The sequence below is a fragment of the Lutra lutra genome, chromosome 2, assembly GCF_902655055.1.
Source record: "Lutra lutra chromosome 2, mLutLut1.2, whole genome shotgun sequence".
NCBI lineage: Eukaryota > Metazoa > Chordata > Mammalia > Carnivora > Mustelidae > Lutra > Lutra lutra.
The window spans coordinates 170,620,513-170,626,512 of NC_062279.1; the positions used below are offsets into that span (position 1 = coordinate 170,620,513).

Sequence of the window (6,000 nt, forward strand, 5' to 3'; positions counted from 1 at the left end):
GAAAATTTTGTCATCCCAATACAATACAAGACAATATAGATAATAGCAAGCTTAACTATTGCTATTACTTTCTGGCTTTGCAGTTATTTCCATTCTTATTAAATATCCTGAATAAATATTAAATAGGATGTAAGATTGGAGATACAGAGTTAGGAAAAAAAATGTATTAAATTTATTCTCAACCCATACCTTAATTTGGAACAATTTCTTTAATGCAATATTTTTGTTCCTTAAAATTTTGCCCCATTATCCTACATGTCATTATCTAAATCGAACTTTTTCTTACTGTATATGCTGAACTGTTCCAACATCAATTAATTTATTGGCATTTATATTCTTATTTGTAAACAGAGTTGGACAAAAGTGAACATGTGCAATATTGGACAAATGTGAAAATACTCAATATTTGGGAGATAAAAACAAAGCAGCAGCATTTTACTAAGAAGGTTGTTGTTGATTAGAGAAAATGAAAGATAAGTACAGATGTGCTCGTGGGATCCACACCTTGCTCTTTTTTGCATCAGGAAAACCTCTCCTTTCTAATTGCTGGCCCTGCTGATATATCACCCTTGGCTCAAAACAAGTGTTTTGTTTTTGTTTTTTTCAAACTCAGGAAGGCATTAGCCTTAAGAGATAAGCACAAACCCATGATCAATAATATTAAAATACAGATAATTGAAAGAACAGAGTACACTGAAAATAATAGCCATCTTTAGAAACATAACAGAAATCTACTGCATAAGCCAGGAGTAAAGACACAGTTATGTTGGATTCTTCACAAAAAAAACAGGCAGGAGAAGGTGGAAACGTTAACCTTGAGGGGAAATTTTCACTAATAATGTTCCAGCAGATTGAATATAAATTTATTTCACTTAGAGTACATTTATCTTACTTTATTTTTTTCCCATTATGTTGCCGACTTTCTTAGCATTAGTATTTCTTCACTTTTTTTTTTTGGAAGTGTATTAACAAGCTTTTGGGCAGGGACCTTATGTGAAACAGGAGTCTGATCCTCATCAAACTCTAGGAGGGAACAGCTACAACATCCTGCCACACACATGTGTCCCATGTCACCATCACAGTTCTTCTGTAGTAGGGAGACATACCTCATTCCTAGATTTTCTTGGAAACCTTCACTCTATCACCTATGTCAGGGCTTGTTACAGACTTCCCTTTGATCTTTCTAACCCTCTTTTTAGACCTCTACTTTTCTGATTCCTCCACAATTGTGTAAAGCAAAATTCCTTATTTCTTTTTTTCTTTTTTTAATCTTTTACAATTTATTTATTATTATTTTTTAAGTGTTCCAAGATTCATTGTCTATGCACCACACCCAGTGGAATTCTTTATTTCATGATACCTACAGTGTCCATGCTTTGCTAATAAAAACCTGAATAACTCAGCAAACATCGCATTCCATTAAGTTCTATCATCCACAGCTTCTTGTTCTGTCATGGCTTCCTTTTCACCATTTTCTGTTGTCTTAACTCAGCTGCACCACTAAAACAGTTTTCTCTCTAATTAGCCTAAACCAAGTGTGGAAAAGAAAGACCACCAAAGATGTTCCTGCTTTCAAATAAGGTTTTTCATTGGCTCACTTAGGCAACTTGCAGAAAATATAGATAATGGGCCCCATTCCAGACTTTTAATGTCAGAATCGTTTAATGTAAATGCTGGGAAATTATGTTTTTTTTTTTTTTTTAAAGAACTCATCAAAAACTAAATAAAAGTAAGTAAGTAAATAAATAAATAAATAACCCATCAGTGTGATTAAAGTATCAGCTGTGTTACATCAGTATTGAACTGTAATTAAATTTATATTCTTTTTTTTTTTTTTTTTAATATGGAATGCTTCACGAATTTGCGTGTCATCCTTGCGCAGGGGCCATGCTAATCTTCTCTGTATCGTTCCAATTTTAGTATATGTGCTGCCGAAGTGAGCACTAAATTTATATTCTTAAATAATAACTTATTATTTGAAACCTAGTTCATCCACTATAGAACATGTATGTTTTCACTATATAAGATGTATATTTTGTAATCTCTCTAAACTATAGTTTTCTTGTTTTATTTTTTTAAAGATTTTATTTATTTATTTGACAGACAGAGATCACAAGTAGGCAGAGAGGCAGGCAGAGAGAGAAAGGAGGAAGTAGGCTCCCCACTGAGCAGAGAGCCCGATTCGGGGCTCGAACCCAGGATCCCAGGATCATGACCTGAGCTGAAGGCAGAGGCTTTAACCCACTGAGTCACCCAGGTGCCCCAGTTTCCTCGTTTTAAAATAGAATTTATAATACTGCCCAACAGAGTAATAACAGGGTATATTACAAAGTAACACTGACTTTGCCGAACTGATCAATTGTTGTTATGACAAAATAAGGTAATGATTAAAAAATAATACACATTATTAATCATAGTGTGTAGGAAACAAAGGGGCTAGGTAAGGAGAGGTAGATAGGGGTCTTTGTTATCAGGCTCACAGAAATCCCAAAAATGTGGAGGTGTGGGGAAAACCAGAGAAGGAGAACAAACTGGGCCACCCTGCCCTAGGTGTGGGGGTGGGTGTCTTTTATGATAATCACATGTGACCAACAAAGAATAACCAGACCCCTGGGGTTAGGTGGGCCATGGAAGGTGTTATGACTAGTCCTGGCTCAGTGGTAGTACCAGTAGAAATGTTGAAAGTATTTAAGTTCTCTAGTTAGCTTTCTACAAAAGACAAAACTTAAAGGCCCTGGTTGGCAACCCTGTCGGGACCCCTCTCACTCTAGAGAGCTTTTTCTGTATCTTCACTTAGGAAACTTCTATCACTTTATTCACTTTCCATTGTCTGAGAAATTTATTCTTTGACTCCATGAGACAAAAACCTAGTTCTCCTGCATCAATAGAGTCAGTCTAAAACACTATATGATCAGTTCACTCCACATGTTATATCCCTCCAAGAGCTGGGAAAGGCCAGCAGTCCCTGTACTGACCGATGAAAGATTACTCGACTTTGCAGGGAGAGAGAAGGAAAGGTGGTCAATGGTCAGAGACCAAGACTGTATGTTCTTCGTTGCTTTCACCTTTATTCATGCTTCAAGATAATCATAAATCTTTATCACTCTGTTTCTCAAAAAAGTGATCTGTGACAATGGGTCTTACTAGAACTGGGAGGATCTGTTTACAGGAAAGATATGATACACTAATCTGTGTGTTCTACAGAGTTCTGCTAAACTAGCCTAGGGGACAATGCATACATCTCTTAGATCACAGGGTGATGTTTGGGCTAAGAAGGATTTGGGGAAGGCAAGTCTCTGAGGCATTTCTATGGCAGAACGGCAGGCCTGGGCATTCCAAAGGCCTATGCCATTCTTTAAAACCTTTCCTTGGCCCCAGTGCCCTCTACGTTACATTTTAGCAAGCCAGGTATTAGGAATGATTTCATACTCTACATTAACCCCAGCATCCCAGTTATCTTATTGTTACCACCGATAAAAAAAGAAGTGACATTTCCCTATATCCTTTGACCAAAGTTAGTTATCCTAGTAATTCTATACTGCTTATGCTAGAAATCTTGATGCTGTTCTAGTTTTCCCTCTTGCTATTATAAACATTTGTTCTGAATGCCAGGGTACCACACTGATAAAATAGACAATCATGTTCTCTTGGATCTTAGATTTTAGTGGGAGAAAGAGAAAAAGTGAAAAAAAAAAAAAGATTAAGAAAAATACAATATGCTAGGAAAAAGCATTTTTAAACAGTGTTAAGGAGAAATATAAAGCAGAGGAGGCAAGAAAGAGTGTCAGCTTTGCTGAGAATAAAGTCAGATGGCTGAATGTTGTGTTTGGACAGAAGGACCATGTAAAGTCACATATCTGTCTTGATAACTGATATACACAGGAAAGTTCACACTATCACTTCATTCTACACAATACCAAAAGTTTTCTTGAGAAATGTATTGTTAAAATACTACGTATGAACTAATTCATAAACTGATTTTAGTTTAAGATTTTATTTACTTATTTGACAGAGATCACAAATAGGCAGAGTGGCAGGCAGTGATGGTGGGGGGGAATGCAGGCTTCTTGCTGAGCAGAGAGCCCAATGTGGGGCTGGATCCCAGAACCCTGAGATCATGGCCTGAGCCTAAGGCAGAGCGTTAATCCACTGAGCCACCTAGAGGTCCCATAAACTGATTTTTTAAATTGGCTACTCCATTTATGCTATCTAAAAAATTTACTCTGGGTTATAGTCATGGGCATTTACCAGCATTAAAGTAGAATCCTATAGAAAATTGTTAAATATTTATTTTTTTATACTCCATAACAGTGACTAATCTCTTCCTAAAACTAAAGAAGGCAGAGCAAAACAAATAGTATGAAACAATAACATTCCACTCCTCTTCCTGACAAAAACACATTAAATTAGAAATAGAAAAGAATTTGCCAGATTAAATAAAGGAAACCTATGGAAAAAAACAAAACAAAACCAAAAAACAGAAAACAACATATTTAATGGCAATATGTTAGAACTCACTCTTGGAGATCAGAAATGAGATAAGAATGCTTATTTATCTCTAATGCTAATCTAAGCATTAGATAAGAATGCTTATTTATCTCTGCTTCTATTCCAGTTCACTGAATGTTCTGGGCTCAAGTAAGAGAAGAAAGAGGTATACGAAATGGAAAAAAAAAAAAAAAGATAAAACTATAATCTCAGATTATATGATTATGGAAGCAGAAAATCTAGAAAAATCTGAAAATACATTACACAACATTTGTAAGTTGGTGAATTTATGAGAATTGCTGGATAAAGGTAATTGTATAAAAATTTCTATTCTGTAGACACTTAATAAAAAAATAAGAAAATAAAAACATTTAAAATAACATTAAAAACACCAGATAATAGGAATAAATCTACTCAAAAAAATAAAGTGCCATAAATGATAAGGAAAACCTAAATAAATGTAAAGATATACCATATGTATGGATTTATAGGCTCAATATTAAAGAGATAGCATTATCCCCAAATAAATGATTTGGTGCAATCCCAAACAAAAATTTTGAGGTTTTTTGTTTGTTTGTTTTGTTTTTGATATTGGAAGTTCATCCTGAAATTTGTATGGTGATTCAAAGAGAAAGAATAGCTATGACAGTTTTAAAGATAAATAAGAAGAGGGTGGGATTATTTTACTCTTTTAAATATAAGTGTTTATTAGGAAGCCATACTAATTAAAATACTGTTTTATGAGTAGTATAATAGAAAAATAGATTAATGCAAAGAATAGAGTGTTCAGAAACAAACTGATATATATGAAGACACATTATAATGATGTGGTAGCATAGTGAGGAAATGGTCATCTAATAAATTTTAATAAGTATAACTCATAGAAAAATGATATTTGACATTTATTCTAGAACACAAGCAAATCAATTCCAATTTCAATGTCTATAATCATTGTAAAGATGGAGCAATAAAGCTTCTGGAAGTGTCAGAGGAATTATTTCATAAACTTAGGTAAGTAAACATTTCTGGAACAGTGTAAATATAAATACATACATATACAAATATCTGTAAAAAAAAGACAAATAAATTAGGTTACATTAGAATTAAAAATTTTCTTTAATCAGAAGAATGAAAAAGCAAGCAACAGAAGGGGACATAATTCCAATACATATTAACTAACAAGTTCTCATATTCATAATGTATAAAGGGTTCCTATTAATCAATATTTTAAAGTAAGGCAGAAACAGGAACAAAAACATATAAAATACATGACAGACATTTCACAAAAAAAGGACATTCAAATGGCTTCTAAGTACTTAAAAAGATGATAACATTTTCAGCTCATATTAAAGTCATATTTCTTATTAAAACTTACAATTATATCACTATCCACCCACCTGAATGGTTGCTATTAGAGACCGACAATTCCTAGTTTTGGTGAGTTTGTGAAGCTACTAGAACTTTCCATTACTGATGGAAAGTATATGATAGAACAACCACTTTGGAGCGCTT

The 6,000-nt window shown here is 33.9% G+C and overlaps 1 non-coding gene across 1 annotated transcript; it reads right to left on the reverse strand.

The window, feature by feature from the left end:
• Nucleotides 1-1,837: 1,837 nt before the first annotated feature.
• Nucleotides 1,838-1,944, reverse strand: LOC125094504 (U6 spliceosomal RNA). The gene has a single exon (XR_007125531.1). It is a non-coding gene; the product is annotated as a U6 spliceosomal RNA (small nuclear RNA).
• Nucleotides 1,945-6,000: the final 4,056 nt, after the last annotated feature.